This window comes from Petaurus breviceps, unplaced genomic scaffold (genome assembly GCF_028583685.1).
Source record: "Petaurus breviceps papuanus isolate PSGF00001 unplaced genomic scaffold, PetGlider_PUasm1.0 189, whole genome shotgun sequence".
NCBI lineage: Eukaryota > Metazoa > Chordata > Mammalia > Diprotodontia > Petauridae > Petaurus > Petaurus breviceps.
In genome coordinates, this window is record NW_027185809.1 from 4,855,387 (window position 1) to 4,874,386 (window position 19,000).

Here is a 19,000-nt window from a genome sequence, read left to right on the forward strand (position 1 = left end):
CCTTCCTTCCTTCCCTCCTCCCTTCCTTCCTTCCTTCCCTCCTCCCTTCCTTCCTTCCTTCCTACCCTATCTCTATTACATTATCCTCTCCCCTTACCTTCCTATTCCTTAGTATACCCACCCCTCTCTGAGTCCCTCCCTTATTCTCTCTCCCCACTCTCCTAAATCTTAATCTACACACCCTTCTAAAAGCCCCTCCCTTATCCTGCCCCTAGTCCTCTTATTTCTTTTTAAGTTTAGAAGACTTTTATACCCTTTTTAGATGTAGATGTTCCATCTTCATAAATAAAATATGAACTAAAACTTAATATCTGAAAACTTTCACGTCTCACGGTGCCACAGAGGCCTCACTAGCCGATCCATGGCACTTTTCTGCCTATAAAATTAGACGTGAGAACTAATAGGTCGTGTTTTTTCAAGACCCGATAGATCCACCTTTGGGTAACATCTGTATTGCTGAGCTGCCCTGATATGTGAAGGACAAAGAGTACCCCCATAGCAACTAGAAGGAATGATGAGAGCTTTCCAAAAGCATACAGAGGGTTGAGATGGAAACACTGTCTAGAGGGCTGTCTTTCCTAGGACTACGTTCCCCACCTATTGTAGCCTAAGATCTTTGAGCCTGCAACTGCAGTGATAACTTCCCCAGACATATCCTTGATTGACCCATCTTTGGTTGTCTGTGATTGCTCCTGCCCATGCCTAGGTGTCTCTTTTTAGGCCAAGTGTCCTTTTTGTTAAAAGTTAAAGCATGCCTGTAATCAAGGTCTTTTGTTTTGAACATCAGACCAGTATGGCATTTCTGTGAATTATTCTCCTACATTCCAAAAGCAGCTGCAATTGCCTGCAGTAATGCAAGTATTATTCCCATTTTATAGATGAGTAAATTATAGTTCATAGAGGCTAAGTGACTTGTCAAAGTTTATACTAACAGTGAAAGGTAGGTCTCCTAACTTCAAGTGTAATGTTCTTTTCACAGTAAAATAAATATTAGTAAAATAAATCATTAGTGTTTTAATTAACCCTCAATAGCAAAGATGATCAAATAATGAAGATTGCCTGAAACACAACTTTGTGTTGGTTGGTTATAAGAATCTGTCTTCAACATTTCAATTCCACCCCACTATTTTCCAAGTACAGTTAAGTGGCCAGTAGGTAAGGAGGAATGAATGAATGATTAAGAATTTATTAAGTACTTACTCATTGCCAGGTATATGTTTAATGAATGATTCTAAAGTCTGGTGTTCTGAGGCAGGATTTCATGGGAAAAGAGCACTGGATTTAGAGTTCAAGGGTCAGAGTTAAAAGTCCTACTTTGACTATTATCTATGTGACCTCAGGCAAAACAGTTAACCTTGGGCTCAGTTTCTTCAACTGTCATAAGGAGTTTGGAGTAGATATTCTCTTCCAGCTCTAATATTCTGTGATTCTACATTGAAATGTTTGTCTTTGAGTACAATAGGTCTAAGGGCAACCATGGAAATGGGGATTAAATTCACACACAGATTGGAAAAGCTACTTTGGTTGACAGAGACAATCTTTGGATTTCAATAATAGGGAGATGAATCATTTATTCTCTCTACCTCCACAAACCTTGTACAAGACTTTTAATATCCCAAATTAACATAATTAGAGATGATAATCAAAAATAATCAAAGATATGATTTCTAGTATCCTTCTAGACTTGATGGTCTATGACTTTGGGACTATGAATTTCCTAATTTGTGTAGGCCTGGAGTTCAGGAGGCAGCCACCTGACAGCAGTGTCACTGCTACCACCTCCGCAGCCCTGGGGGCAGGAGCCAGACCACACTCTTCTCTTGCCTAGGGGCATTTCTTTTCATTAATTCTCTTGATATTCTGGATCTTTTGTTCTTCCAGATGATTTATTTTTTTTAAACACTATAAGATAATTTTTTGGTAGTTTGATTGGTATGGCACTAAATAAGTAAATTAATTTAATTTATCATTTTTATTATATTAGCTTGCTCTTTCCATGAGCAACTGATATTTGTCCAATTATTTAGATCTAACTCCATTTTTTTTTTCTTTTTGGAGGGGAGAACGCAGGGCAATTGGGGTCAAGTGACTTCCCAAGGCCACATGGCTAGTAAGTGTTAAGTGCCTGAGGCCATATTTGAACTCAGGTCCTCCTGACTCCAGGGTGGGTGTTCTATTCAGCGCACCACTTAGCTGCCCCCTGATCTAACTTTATTTGTATGAAAAGCATTTTGTAATTATATTCATATGGTTCCTTGGTTTATCTTGGCAAGTAGACTCCCAAATTTTATGTTGTCTATATTTACTTTAAATGGAATTTCTCTTTGTATGTCTGCTGGGCTCTGTTAGTAATATATAGAAATGCCAATGATTTGTATGGGTTTGTTCTATGTCCTGTAACTTTGCTAAAGTTGTTTATTATTTCAAGTAGTTTTTTACTTGATTTTCTAGGATCCTTTAAGTATACCATCATATCACCTGCAAAGAGCAATAGCTTTTTTTCTTCATTGCCTATTCTAATTCCTTCAATTTATTTTTCTTCTCTTTTTGCTAAACTAATATTTTTAGTACAAAATTGAATAATAGTGATGATAATGGGCATCCTTATTTCACCCCTGATCTTACTGGAAATGCTTCTAACTTATCTCTATTGCATATAATACTTGCTGATGATTTTAGATAGATGGTACTTATCATTTTAAGAAAAATTCCATTTATTCTTATGCTCTCCATTGTTTTTAATAGGTATGGATGCTATATTTTGTCAAAAGCTTTTTCTGTGTCTATTGAAATAATCATATGATTTATGTTAGTTTTGTTACAGATATGGTCAATTACGCCGATAGTTTCCCTAATATTGAACCAGTCCTGCTTTTCTGGTATCGCTGTAAACTCTTTGCTAATGTTTTACTTTAAACTTTTGCATCAATATTCATTAGGAAAATTGGCCTATAATTTTTTTTCTTCTGTTTTGGCTCTTCCTAGTTTAGGTACCAACACCATATTTGTATCATAGAAACAATTTGGTAGGACTCCTTCTTTGCCTATTTTTCCAAACAGTTTATACAGTATTGGAATTAATTGTTCCGTAAATGTTTGGTAGAATTCACTGGTGAGGCAAGGCTAGGTGGCGCAGTGAATACAGCACCAGCCCTGGAGTCAGGAGGACCTGAGTTCAAATCTGGCCTCAGACACTTAACACAAAAAACTAGCCATGTGACCTTGGGCAAGTCACTTAACCCCAACTGCCCTCCAAAAAACAAAATTAAAAAAAAAAAGAATTCACTGGTGAATCCAACTGGCTCTGGAGATTTTTTCTTAGGGAGTTCATTGATGACTTGTTCAATTTCTTTTTCTGAAATGGGGTTAAGTATTTTATTTCCTTTTCTGTTAATGTGGGTAATTTATATTTTTGTTAGTATTCATCCATTTCACTAAGATTGTCAGATTTATTGACATACTATTGGGCAAAATAGCTCTTAATTATTGTTTTCATTTCCTCTTTTATGGCATCATGATCTGAAAAGATGCATTTAACATTTTTCCTTTTCTGCATTGGATTGCAAGGTTTTTATAGCCTAATACATGGCCAATTTTTGTGTAGGTGCCATGAACCACTGAGTAAAAGGTATATTCCTTTTTATCACCATTCAATTTTCTCCCGAGGTCTACCATATCTAACTTTTCAAAAAATTCTATTCATCTTCTTAATTTCTTTCTTGTTTATTTTATGGTTATATTTATCTAGTTCTGAGAGGGGGAGGTGTAGTTTTGATGTCTATTTCTTCCTGTAACTCAATTTCTCCTCGAAGAATCTGGATACTATACCACTTGGTATATATGTGTTTACGGTAGTATTGATATTATTGCATTGTCTATGGTACCTTTTAGCAGGATGAAGTTTCCTTCCTTATCTCTTTTAATTAGATCGGTTTTTGCTTTTACTTTATCTAAGATCAGGACTGTTACCCCTCTTTCTTTACTTCAGCTGAAGCATAATATATTTTGACACTATATGCATCTCTGTTTCAAATGTGTACAACATATTTGCTTTTTTTCATTTTTCAAATGTTTTATTAACTTCTGATTTACATCATTCATTTTCACCAGATTTTGAGTTACAAATTTTCTCCCCGTTTTTCCCCTACCCACTGCCCCAAAATAGCAGTGCCACAGGATATTACCTCATCCAATCTTCTCTCTCCCATATTTTCTCCAATACCCATTCTGACTTTACTTTTCCAGTATGGCATTGTGGACTTTTATACCACAGTGCCTATATATCTTATATCCCAATTACATGTAAAACGGTATTAATAATAGCATATGTATGTGTATGTGTGTGTGTGTGTGTGTGTGTGTGTATAAACATTTGATTTTAAAAATTTGAATTCCAGATTCATTCCCTTCCTCCCTTGTTACCCACCCTTACTGGAAAGATCAGCAGTTCAGTATAGGTTGTACATGTGTAGCTAAGGCAAAACAATAACTATACTTACCTCCCCCCTTTCCCACCTCCCACTTATTCTATTCTCTACTTTGATCCCATCCCTTTTAAAAAGTGGATGCTTCCAAATTCTCTCCCCCCAAGTCTGCCCTCCCTTCCATCATCCCCCCTCTCATCCCCTTTCCCCCTACTCTCCTATAGGGTGAGATACCCTATTTAGTGTGTATTGCATTCCCTCCCCAAGCCAAATTAAATGAGAATAAGGTTGACCCATTCCCTTTTGTCTTCCTGTTCTTCCCCTCCATTGTAACCATTTTCCCTTGCCTCTTCTGTATGAGATAGTTTACCCCATTCTGTCTCTCCCCATCTCCTCTCATTATATTCCTCTCTCACCTCTTAATTTCACCTTTTAAGTATCATCCCTTACTATTAAATTGGTCCTGTGCCCCCTATCTATGTACACCTGTAAACATATATACACACATTCACATATGTATTCATATGCCCATATACCCTCATCTGTAGACATAAATATATTTCTATTCCATTCAACTCTTTTCATACTGAGAAAAGTTTCATGAGTTACAATTATTGTTTTTCCATGTAGGAATGTTAATAGTTCAACTTTAATAAGTTCCTTATGATTTCTTTTCTCTATTTACCTTCTCGTGCTTCTCTTGCTTCTTGTATCTGAATGTGAAACTTTCTATTCAACTCTGGATTTTTCATCAAGAATGCTTGAAAGTCCTCTATTCCACTAAATGACCATATTTTCCCCTGAAACATGATACTCAGTTTTGCTGGGTAGGTGACTCTTGGTTTTAATCCCAGCTCCTTTGACCTCCAGAATATCATATTCCAAGCCCTTTAATCCCTCAGTGTAGAAGCTGCCAGATCCTGGGTTATCCTGATTATATTTCCACAATATTCAAAGTGTTTCTTCCTGGCTGCTTATAATATTCTCTCCTTGATCTGGGAATTCCAGAACCTGGCTATAATATTCCTAGGGGTTTTATTTTGGGGATCTTTTTCAGGAGGTGATGAGTGGATTCTTTCAACCTCCATTTTGCCCTCTGGTTCTAAAACATCAGGGCAGTTTTCTTTGAGAACTTTCTGGAGGATGATTTCTAGGTTCTTACTTTGGTCATGGCTTTCAGGTAGTCCAATAATTTTTAAATTGTCTCTCTTGGATCTATTTTCCAGATCAGTGGTTTTTCCCATGAGATATTTCACATTGCCTTCTATTCTTTCATTTGTTTGGATCTGTTTAACAGCATCTTGATTTCTCATAAAGTCATTAGGTTCCATTTGCTCCAATCTAATCCTGAAACAATGATTCTCCTCAGTGAGCTTTTGAGATTCTTTTTCCATCTGGCAAATTCGGCTTTTTAAAGCATTCTTCTCCTCATTGTCTTTTGGAGTCTCTTTTGCCATTTGAGTTAGTCTATTTTTTAAGCTGTGATTTTCCTCAGTCAGGGTCTTGACTCTCATTTCATAATTTTCTTGTATCCTTCTCATTTCTCTTCCCAATTTTTCCTCCACTTCTCTTATCGCTTCTTAAGGTCCTCTATGGCCTGTAACCAGCTCGTATTTTTCTTGGATGCTTTTGGTGCAGGAGTTCTGACTTCACTGTCTTCCTCCCATTCCATGCTTTGCTCCTTTTTGTCCCCAAAATAGGAGTCTAATGTTGGAAACTTCTGTTTGCTTTGTTTCTTTTACCTGGTCATGTTGCCCCTCAGTCACTTGACCCCTGGGCTTTTTGCCACAGTAGGACTCTGCCACCAGACAGGGGAGCTTTTGTCCCAAATGCTGTGGTTTTCTCAGATGCCAGAGATATTAGTTAGGTGCCATCTCTGAGGACTCCACACACTCTGGCAAGCTGGACACACACCCCAGGACCTCCACCCTAGCCTGCAATCCAGATCCAAGCAAGTGAAAGCAAGAGCGATTACCCTTCAGACTGGTCGTTTGGTCCTCCTATGCTCTGCAGGCCAGGAGCTGAAGCTGTCATGTGGGGCTGGCTGGCTGTGCCAGGGGTCTCAGTGGCTTCTCGGCGGGGGCAGGGGCCCTAAGTCCAGACTGCACTGACCTCTCACTTTGTCCTTCGCATCTATGTGTTGATAATTCTGGAAATAGCCACAGCTGCTGCTGATCTGGAGTCCCTCTGGCCGGTGGCTGGTCAAATCTGCCCTGGGCCTAAAACCTCTGGCTCACGCAGGCCTGGGCTCAGTTCCCAGAGCACTTCACTGGATGATTCCTGCTGGCCTGCCGTGCTGTCCTCAGCAGGAGGTTAGCTTCTCTGTGTCATTTTGTGGGTTCTGCAGCTCCAAAGTTTGTTCAGAGTCCCCTTTTTACATTGACTGGGGAAGGTCAAAGCTGGAGCCACTGGGAGGTCCTGCTTCTTCTTCACCATCTTGACTCTGCCCAACATATTTGCTTTTTAATCCATTCTGCTACTTGCTTCCATTCTGTGGGATTCTTCATCCCATTCACATTAATTTATGATTATTTTCTGTCTTTCTCTCCATCCTATTCCCCTCCTTCTATTATTTATACTTTTCTCTCTCCTTTTTCCCTTTCCCTCCACACAAATATTTTGCTTCTGACCACCACCTCCTTCATTCTGCTATCCCTTCTATCAGCCTCCTCCCCTTTTCTTTCCTCTTTCCCTTGCTACTTCTTCCCTCCCTTCTATCTACCCCCTACTTTTTCTTTCCCCTTTTCCCTCCTATTTCTTATAGTGTAAGACAGATTTCTCTACCCAAGTGAGTTTGTATGTTATTATGTCTTTGAGCTAAATCTGCTGAAAGTAAGTTTCAAACAATGTTAGCCTCCCTCCCTTCTTTCCCTCTACTGTAATAGGTCTTTATTTCTCTTCATGTGATGTAATTTACCATTTTATCTCTCCTCCTTTCCTCTACTCCAAGTACAATCCCTTTTTTACCCCTTAATTTTTTATCATCACATCAAAGTCAACTTATACCCACACCCACTGTCTAATTATTATTTACTGTTTTAATTTCCTCTTCATCAGTGGTGAATTCACCCTTTTCGTTTTTGTCCTTTTTTTTGAAGTGGGGAAAGCAGGGCAATTGGGGTTAAGTGACTTACCCAAGGTCACACAGTGTCTGAAACCTTCTAAATGTCTTAATAAAGATACAGTTCTCAAGAGTTACAAGTATCATCTTCCCATGCAAGCAATTTACCTTTATTGAATAACACAGTTTTTTCTTTTCTATTTATTTTTTATGCCTCTCTTGAGTCTTGTATTTGAAGATAAAATTTTGTTATGAAATTTTCTTTTCATCATCTTTTCAAGTCCGCTATTTCATTGAAAATCCATCTCCTCCTCTGAAAGATTATGCTCAGTTTTGCTTTTCTTGGTTGTAATCCAAGATCCTTTACTTTCTCAATATTGGAGCCTCAAGTGCTAGCTGCTAAGTGCTCTTGGGGTCTGGCAGCTTACCTGGTGCTGAGTTGGCGTCCTGGTGGTGGTGTCTGGCATGTGCTGAGGTCAGGTTGGGTTTTTATGTGTTCCCCAGGGCTATGCTGAAGCAGGGAAAGGTCTGCTGCTGGTGGACTACTGCCTGCCCAGGACTGCACTGGCACACATGGTGGTTCTTTGAGTTGGAGGCTGGCTATGCTCGGATGTTGGCATTTGCCTACTCCACCACCCCGGGGATTCAGGACCTCCTGCTTTGCTGAGGTGGGAATTGCTGCTGGCTTATTGGGATACTTCCTGTCCTGGAATGTGCTCCCCTTTTACCTTAGTGAAATGAACCTTTCTTGCTGGTCCTCCAAATTTCCTGTCTCTCCCTGTTTACTGACTTCTTCCTTGCTACCTACATATATATTCATGTGTAGCTCCAACATGATATTTACAGCACCTATGGAGGCTATGAATATGCTGGCATAATTCTGAATTGCAAAATATAGCAGACTTTCTACATGGAAAACAGAACTAAAACATTTATTCAAACACCAGAAACTTGAATCCCAATGCTGGATTTTTCCACCACATCTTTTCCACTGGCTCCGCTGTTCCAGGATTTTTCCTGGGGCTCTATCCTCTGGGGTTTTTTTAAGAGATCAAAAAGGGAGAGTGATAACAACTTACTACTTACTCTGTCATTTTGGCCCCTAGAAGTCTCTCCCCCACATTTTTCTAAAGTTTATTAAACCCCTGCCTTTATAATCCCAAGAAAGGGCTTGGTTTAAAAAAAAAATGCAGGTTCCCTTCTCTTGGAGGTTTCATGTGCCCTTTAAGTATGATTTCATTTTCTTGAGATTGACCCCTTGCCTAAAGATAGTAGGAAGAACACAATAAGCTCTTCAAGTCTCTTTCAGTGCAAGGATTTCTAGAATTGTTTCTAGATCTCTGGTAAGGTCCATCTAGGTATCTTGGTTTTTTTCACAGGTCCAGGACAGGCCATTTCTTTCCATTGTAGATTCAAGAACAAGACCTTTCAGGGTTTTAAGTCTGTAGTACAGTCATTGTTCTTGTTTATTATGGTTAAAGCCCTCACCTTTGGTCATTCTGACCTTCTCTCCTGTTCTCATGCTGCTGAACAAAGTTGTAGATAATCACAAAACCATCCTGTGTTGTTCACTACAAATTTATGCTATATAATCTCATTTCAGTCCTAACAAAGGACAATTCTTTTATACTTTCCTAACCTATTGTGTATCTTTCTCACCTCAGCAGCTTTTTCAAATCTTTCATTTGAAATTTTTCATTTTTAAAATCTTTTCATTCTCAGATGAACTCATAAAAATTTCCATGGCTCCACCTCCCCCTCCCCCAACACACAAATTGATTCCATTTGCTGAGAGCTTGCTCTTTTCTCTTCCTCATCTCATATCACTCGGTTCTCTTTCCCCTACCCCCCATCTGATCCTTCACCCCTGTCTTACATAAAAAGGTGGCCATTCACCTTGCCATGGCAAATATCACCCCATGCACAAGTGATCCTATTATTTCCTGTCTTCTCCAGCAGATTGCTTTCTCCATCATCCCTTCTTGTTGTTCAGTTATGTCTGACTCTTCATGACCCCATGGACCATACTGTCTATAGGGTTTTCTTGGCAAAGATACTACGGTGTTTTACCATTTCAGGTTAAGCTACTTGCCCAGGAATATAGCTATTAAGTGGTATCAGGATGGATTTGAACTCAGGTCTTCCTGATTCCAGACCCAGTGCTCTATAGAATGAACCACCTAGCTGCCTCTATCATCCCTATTCTCTCACTCATTTTCAGTCTCTCCCTGTTTACTGACTTCTTCCTTGCTACCTACATATATATCCATGTGTAGCTCCAACATGATATTCACAGCACCTATGGAGGCTATGAATATACTGGCATAATTCTGAATTGCAAAATATAGCAGACTTTCTATACAGAAAACAGAACCAAAACATTTATTCAAACACCAGAAACTTGAATCCCAACACTGGAAAGCCAAATCCATCCTAGCAACAAAGAAATTACTCAATTACTATGCAGGGCGCACCAACATCCCCAAGCTTTCCCCCTTCTATGGCCTTCCCACAAATGAACACTCACAGCTTGCTGCCTGCTTCCTTTCCCTCAGCTTTGACTTCTCTGACAGACTTTCTCTCAGTTCTCTTCCACCCTTCCTGTTCCACCCATTCAGCAAGCTCCTCCCACCACAGACTCATGTGACTCAGGCTTCCATGTTACTTAAGCAGGTCACATGGGTCTACTAATGTATGGGAAAGATCTTACCATTAATCAAAAATACATTAAAATACATTCAGCCCCAAGATCTTTCATATCCATTACATAGGTCAATGCAGCAGTTGGTATCAACAGAACTTTACAACAATATAACAGGGATAACATAAAATAAGCACATAAAAAATATCTTAGGGTGGGGCTTAAGCACAAGCATCCCATTATCCCCCCCTTGAATGAATGGGGCCCAAAATCTTAGGGTAAGAGACAGAGTTCTCTTCTTTCATAGCTACTTCCCATTGAAATTGGATGTAGAGCTGTCCCTTACCCTAGAGGTCACTTCTTTAGCTGACATCTGGAGTTTGGTTGATGCCAAGTCCAGGGGTGACATCACAATTGTGTATAGGGGGTGACAGCTGGCTTAAGCAATCAAATATCTGCAGACACAGGGTACTTAGCCTGGAGAAAACAAATCTAGCAAGCAAGTTTAACAGACAAAAAGAAACAAGGAGACAATAACTAGAAGCAGGATAGATATAAGATAAGTCATGTTTCTGTAGTCCATGAACCCACTCTCATAGCCTTATTCAGTGTTGTTTATTGTTTCCTAATTCACAGTTTTGAGGTCATCCTTCTGGCTAGAGATACACTTTCTTTAATCTGCAGCTGGGGCTGGGCCAATTTCCTATTCTCCCTGCAGGTGTGATGAACTTGAATACCATGTTTCAGGAGGATCTATAAAGACAATTCTTACTCCCCTATTCTGTCTAATATTAAGCCTCTTTTCTCAGTACATTTTATATAGTTCATTAGTTGGAATACCATCTATTCTTCCAAAATCTACCCCTGCTCTCAATAGAGCAGTAAACAATTATTTTCTTGTCAATCTACTCTGACTTTGAATTTGCTGGCCATTTATTCTTCTCTCTCAAGGAAATTTATCTTTTCCCCATTTCCCATAAGTCATCTAAGTGTGAAATCTCATCCAGCATCTCCTAAAGAGAGTGCCCTATCTCCCCAATTAATACAGTCAGAATTAGATTCTTATAAGCAGGAGGAGTCATCTTCACAATGATATTTCTATGAGAAACTGCTAAGGGGGTACCATGATAAGCCTCAGCATCTCCCATCATTATTGCTGTCTTCGTTACCTCCTCCTTTAACTTTCTCATACAGTCCCTAAGAAAATACCAGCATCTATCTCCACTAGGACACATAGAGAAAATAGGATACTTCCTGTTACATCTGTCCACAGCTAAAGCTAACAGATTAATCCTATTGTTACCTCCTTGCATGCGGTAATTCCTAAATTCTTGCTGTACAAAAGGATTCTGACTAACTACCTACAAATTTCAAGCAATCTACATTATCTATTGGTACTCCTCCAGTCCCTTCATCACTGATTATCACCATCAAATACCCTAATGATTCTCCCATCCTTTGGGTGAATTTACTTAATATATCAGTGAACCCCTGCTGAATAAAATTCTCTATTACTTCCCTAAACACTACATGGACCCCCTGGTTCTCCTGCTTTCTTCTTAGTATTGAGCTAACATCTGTACTAGTAAAAGCCTCCTCTTCTAATTTTGTTTCATTCTCTTCCCATGCATTCTCCTGAAAATTGTTGGGGCCCCAACTAGGCCCAGCCTGTACAAGGGCTACATACATATTCCTTTTGTTAGTTTTTTTTACTTCCTCTTAGCTAAATGAACAGTAACTTGTTCTTCTACCACCCAAGATCCCCCAGCTTACTCTTCTAAAGGAGAGCCTGAACACTGTGGCACAGAATGATTCCCATGAAAACCAACCAACTTCCTTTCCATCTGAGTTTTCTCTTCTAGCAGTTTGTCTCTGCTTTTACACATAAGGTTATAACTTGTTAGCATGTCTCAGCCTCTCCTACACACCCCTGCCAGTTCTTTCCCTGGTTCTATTGGTATTCCTTGCAAACATCTTTCCAGATCTCTAGGTTCTCCCTTCTATAGTCTAGATTCCCAGTTTTCACAGAGCTCTGTGCTTTTAGCCCATTCTCTTGTTAGGGAGGAATATGGTAAATCCTTCCATCCTGGGATATCCATTTCTCTCTCTAAAGCCCTTCTGTCTCCAAATAGAGGTCTGATATTTCACAATCCCATCCTTGTCACCTAATTGTATCACCAATCATGGCAACACACCTGAGGACTGCTGCTGTGAATAATTTTGGGCAAATCAACCCCAATTGATCTGCCTTCCCCCTCTACAAAACAAAACAATACACTATGTCTTCCTCACCCTTAAAAAAAAACCCTTACTTGAACCTTTTGTCTTGCTGACTGTCATCCTCCTTTTTCTGGATAAACTCTTTGAAAAAGCCATTGGTGCCTTTTATCTCTTTTTCTCTCACTTTTTTCTTAACTGCAATCTGGCTTCTAATTTCATCATGCAACTGAAAATGTTCTCTCCCAAGTTATCATTAATCACTTAATTGCTAAATCTAATAACCTTTTCTCAATTCTCATCCTTCTTGACCACTCTACAGCCTTTGACATTGTCCATCACTCTTGTCTCCTTGATTCTCTTTTCTTTCTAGATTTTTTGTGACATTTCTTTCTCCTGGTTTTCTTCCTAACTGTCTAATTGCTCTTTCTCAGTCTCCTTTGTTGGATCTTCATCCAGCTTATTCTAACTAATCTTGGGTATGCCATAAGTTTCTGTCCTCAGTTCTCTTCTCTCACTATACTATTTCATTTGGTGATGTCATAATGGTGATGTTAATTATAATCTCTATGCAAGTGATTCTGAGATCTATCTATCCAGCCCTAACTTCTTTTATAAATGCTAGTCTCCTATCTCCAGTTGCTTATTGGGTGTCTTAGACGGAATATCTTATAGATATCTTAAACTCAACATGTCCCAAAATGAATCAATTACCTTTCCTCCAAAACTCATCTCTCTTCATAACTTCTGTCAAGGGCATCATCATCCTCCCAGTTGCTGATGCTCACAAGATAGATGTCTTCCTATACTCACCACTCTATCTTATCCCCTATATAAAATCTGTTGCCAAGTCTTGTCAATTTTACCTTCAAAACATCTCCAATTCTCTCCTCTGATATTGCTCCCACACTGGTGTCATTACTATATGATTGGACTGTTGCAATATCCTATGGTTTTTTTTTCCTCTCTGCTTCAATTCTTCCTTATTCTCATCCATCCTCCATACAGCTTATCAAACTGATTTTCCTGAAACACAGGTCTGACCATGTCAATCCCTATTCCATAAACTCCAGTGACTTTCTATGACCTAGAGGTAATATATTGTATTTTATTATTTTATTGATTTATTTGCTTTTTGGAGGGGGGAAAGTAGGTCAATTGGGGTTAAGTGACTTTCCCAAGGTCACACGACTAGTTTTTTGTTAAGTGTTTGAGGCCGAATTTGAACTCAGTTCCTCCTGACTCCAGGGCTGGTGCTCTATTCACTGTGCCATCTAGCCACCCCTGAGGTAATATATTGTAATAGGTAATATCCTAGAGGATCAAATTTTAAATCCTCTGTTTGGCTTTTAGAGTTCTTCATAACCTGAATCTTTCCTACTTTTTTAGTTTTCTTATTCTTTACTCCCCTCCAAGTACTCTGCAATCCAATGACACTGGCCTTGTGTTCCTCATACAAGATACTACATATCCTCACTCTGAGCATTTTCACTGGTTCTCCACCATTCCAGGAACATTCTCCCTTCTCATATCCATTTGCTTCCCCAGCTTACTTCAAGACTCCACTTAAATCCCACCTTTTGCGAGAAGCCTTTCCTCCTTAAGGCTAGTGCCTTCCCTCTGAGATGACCTTCAGGTTATTCTGCAGATAGCTTGTTTATGCATACATTCATTTCATCAGATGCCTGTGAGAACTTGCATTTTGTTTCCACCATTAGATTGTTGTCCTTTGAGGCTGTCTGTCTATTGCCCTTCTGTACGTTCCCAGCAGTTGGTGCAGTGCATGGCACATAGAAAGTACTTAATACATGCTTATTGACTTCATTTGACTCCATTAAAGGTTCCAGAATTGGGGCCTTTAGGATTTCAAGTCTATGGCTCTAGAACTTCCACTGTTTCTTCATGGAGATTCTTTTTCTGCCCTTGCACTGGTTTTCCTTGGAGTGGCTTATGGTTGATGCTGACTTTAGCAGAATTGCCACACATCTATATGGAGAGATGGATTTTATTTTTTGTTTGTTAAAGGGAATGTTCAAAACAGGACAATGAGTTCAGTTGATGACATCTCCCTTGGGAGTGTGGACACATCCATTTGAACCTTATTGAAAGGACACAAAAGATACCTCCTGTTTAGGGGTCAGTTACTATAGTTGTCCTAAAGATGAAAATAGTTGGTTTGAATTCTTGGGAGGATGAAGTATTGTAGAAAGAGCCACTCTTCTATACCAGACTATAAAAGAGGGACTTCTTTGAGACTCTTTTCATCTTTTTCCTTCTGCCTTTCTTCCACTAAGATACTTAAAATATGGAATGGGGGGTAGGGAGCAGAAGGAGGCTACCCTACCAAGAACACTAATAGTGGCTTTTGTGGGACCCATAGAAGTGACAGACATTTTATTACATATCTGGCTGGGATAATGTGAGTGCCTGAGTTCCCATCCTTTTGATAGGGTTGCCTTTCTGCTGACTCTAGGTTTAGAGTGCTACAATTTGCTTTTCCAGTCAGAGAAGGTAGCATTACTGGATACTTAAAGATTCAAGGTAATACATTCTCCAAAGTTTGTGTATCCAACCTTCTGTCCAAACAATAGGACTTCGCTAAATAGTAAGCTATTTACAGAGAGAAGAGGAAAGTTATTTGTACAGTGACTGTTCAATAAAAAAGAGGCTACTTGGCTTGTAGTCACCAAACATACTTCCCTTCCTGAGAGTAATTCAAAATTCAAGTTAGCACTATGGGTTTTAAGTGTGGGGAACCATGTAGAAACCTGTGAGAAAGTTTTGATTGTTTATGGACCATTTATATATTTAGTGCATTTGTTTATGGACTTTTGTGGGGTGAGCTAATGACTTCTGAAACTCATGAATGCATTTGTTATCTTTAGTGCTTGTACAGGTTCTACTTTATCTTTTTATCTACATCTGTGGAGACTTCAATAGAAACCATATTTAGTTCATGAAAAGTAAACTGAGGCAAAACGAGCCAAAGAGAGAGTAATCTTTTAATGCCACCCTAAGTTTGATCCCTCTCTGTATATGCCTGAAGAACCTGGTGCTGGGTCACAAATTATACTTACTTTGTAATTCACACCATGACTTCTTGGTGTTGAGTACAGGAAAAATAAGACCTTCCTTATGCAAAGAAAAAGGAAGAGGAGAAAAATTGACTTTTTTATACTTCTTTCACAGAGCCATAATTCATAATAGATGCTTAAGAAGTACTCATTGAATCAGGCTGGAATTTTCCGGTGGCAAAGCTCTCATGAATTTATACTCATTTTATAGATGAGGAAGCTGAGGCTTAGAGATGGTGAATTAATTGCTGAAATTTTCATAACTAGTAGAACAGCTGAGCTGGTACCTGAAATCAAATTTGAACCCAGATCCCTTAACTCCAAATCCAGTGCTATTTGCTCATAACCCAGTGTTTCCTTGTTCTCCCTGAAAATCAAGAGTTATTCTAGAGACTGTTTATTACATGCTTCTAAATTAAGTCAGTGCACCCTTTCTTCCTGCAGGTGCTATTAGAGCATGATGAACAAAATAAAAAAAGTATTAACAATGGCTTGAATATTAAGATCTTCCTTTTGCATCTGGGGGAATGTTCTTGAATGTATAATTGGAGCACGTTCACTTGTCATTGTTCTTCCCAAATAAGAAAATTCAAATGAAGTATTAGGCATATCATCTCTACTATGTGCTACAAAAGAACCTTGACATTCACAAGAATCTAGTCTGTTTTGGGGGGATGTTCGAATTAAAACAATAGAAATTGGAGTTTACTACATTACTTAAAGAAGCCCTACCCTAATTTTCTTCTTTTTGTGATTCAAGGGGCCCTCCATGCATTTAAAAGGTAAAGTATATTTTTTATAATGTCTTCTATTCAGCACAAATTTCTGTATTAAAATGGGACTGTGGAACAAATGAGAACTGACTGAAAAACTGAACAAACGCGGACCTAGTGTAGCAGGGAATGGATTACATGAGGCAGAAGAGGACTTTATGGGGGGTGGTCGTCGATGCTTCCCCTGCGACTCATAGACAGCGCATGAAGAGAGAAGATGGAGAGAATACTCAGAGGCCAGCCACTAGCCCCTCAAAGATTGTCAACAATGATTTATTTGGAAATGATTATTTTCTGTGGAGTTTTCTATTGTGTCCATCTTGGTCTGGCAATGGCTAATAAGCAGACCTTCTCCACTATTTTCTTTGTCTTCTTCCATGTTCCTCTTTAAGATCAAACCCTCTGCCAGACAAGGGCCACCTTTTATCAAAGTCAGCATTAGTACATTCGTACTAGGGCCATAGATCTGAAAGGCATTTGAGAGATCATCTCTGAGTTTCTTTTCCCCAAAAGTATAATAGACTGCTTCAGTATGTAATGGGTTCCTCCTCACTTGAGTTTTAAATGAAAGCTGGGCATTCACTTTCAGGAATGTTGTAGAGAGAATTTTATCCAGGTCTGACAAGAAGGTCCTACAGGTTTCTTTCGATGCCATGTGGGTCTCCTAATTCTTTTAAATGTTATTAGTGCCATTGAGACATGTAAGACACATGGAAATTTTGGCCATTCCTGAAGGGAAGATCAGGGAAAGCTTCCCAGAGTATGCGGCATTTAAGTTAAGCATTACAGAATGGGTTTAGAAGACTAAGAGGGGAGTTTATCCCTTTCTAGGCAGAGGGAACAGTGTGAGCAATGTAAGAAAGGTTGGAAAGAACAGAATTTATTTGGGAGGCGAAAGACCCCATTGGCTGTAGTACAGTGTCATGGATGGGACTAATGAGACCAGAAAGGTAGAAGTAGCAAGGATAGACACACAGTGGTGGTGGTGGTGGTGGTAGAAGTAATAGTAGTAGTTGTGGGGATAGTGGTAGCAGCAGCAGCAGTAGCAGTAGTAATAAGAGTGGCTCACATTTTTATGGTGCTTTAAGATTTCCAAAGTGAAATAGTGTTAGATTGTAGAGTATCTTGAGTGCCTGGCAAAGGAGCTTGAATTTCACTTGATAGGTAACAATTGTGATCATAATAGTAGATGACATTTATATATTCCTTTAAAGTCTAAGGGCTTTACTCATATCTGATTTGATCCTCACAACTACCCTATGAGGGAAATATTAATATCTTCATTTTAACTGATGAGGAAACTGAGGCTGAGAGGTTAAGCAACTTACCCAGAGTTACATTGCCATTAAGTCATTGAATATCAGACTTAGGTGTTCCTGAAACCAAGTCCAGGGCTTTATCTCCTAGCACTTTATTGCCTCATGGGGCCTTTACCCAACAGGGTCTTGACAGATGATTTTTTAACAAAGGAATGACATCACCAGATTTATGCATAAGAAAGGTTATTCTGGGGCAGCTAAGTAGCACAGTGAATAGAACACCAGCAGTGAAGCCAAGAGGACCTGAGTTCAAATCCAACCTCAGATACTTGACACACTTACTAGCTGTTGGGCAAGTCACATAACCCCAATTTTCCTTGCCTTTCCCCCTCAAAAAAAAAATGTTATCCTGGAAGTTGTGTAAAGGGTGTATTGCAGGAGGGAGAATGTTAAGGAAATAAGATAAATCAGTGGAAATTAGGGCCTATAGTTGGGTCGTGGTTGTGGCATTAGGGAGGAGGGGAGGCCAGAGAACCTCTCCTTATAAGGTGACCAGCGGGCCAACTAATCTCTTAGTTGTACCACTTACTGTCAGTGCTGACATGGAGGCTCTTGGTGAAAGGGAACCTAGGAACCTGGTTACTAGTTTTCACTGTCTGTTTTGGTCTAACAACACTAACCAGTTTGCTGAGTATTGGGGCTGTCATTCCACATTCACTCCAGATGTTAGTATTTTCATTGGTATTTAGGTTTCAAGAACTTTCCCCCATATTTATTTCACCAAAACCCAGTTAGAGTTAATAGCAAAAGTACATAAAAGTTTTGAATAGCATCAGGGAAATGTAATGCTGAGACCCACACATGGCAGCAAAGACCTTGTCTGTGTGTGATGAATAATAAAGCTCTTGCTCCTTGTTCCCCTTCCCTTGTGATCCCCTTTGCATAAACAATATTTCCTATTTGGAGCCCATCTCTTCCAGCTGTTCTGGTCTTTGTATCATCTCACTACATCTTGCTGTGTTCTAAAGTGTTTATTCTGGACTATTGGTTGGGAACCTGACAAGATCATCTCGCTGTAGTTAATTGCTCCCTCCAGTGCCATGGCCAGGATGAGCCACAACAGGAAGAACTCTCCTACAGACCCCATCTGCTGCACTCAAACTGCTCTCCTCACCACCTTCCCTGAATAGTTAGAGCTTGGGGGACCATGTGCAACATCAGAAAGAACTTTGGGGCAAGAGATAGGACACCTGGTTCTAGTTCCGACTTTGCCATTGACTACCTGGGTGGCCATGGGCACAGCCTCGTTGAACACCAGTGTCTTCATCTGTAAAATAGACATAATCATCCCTGTTCTGCAATCAGTAATTCAATTCAATTTAACAAGTATTTAACAAATGTTTATTATTTCAAGGCACTACAGTGGGTTTTGGGTATACAGAGGGGAAAAATGAAATGGGAGTTTCTATTTCTATCTTCTAGGAACCTGTACATCCATATTATCAATAAGATGTCAAGCATGAAAACACTTTGTAAATTGTCAGTGATTTT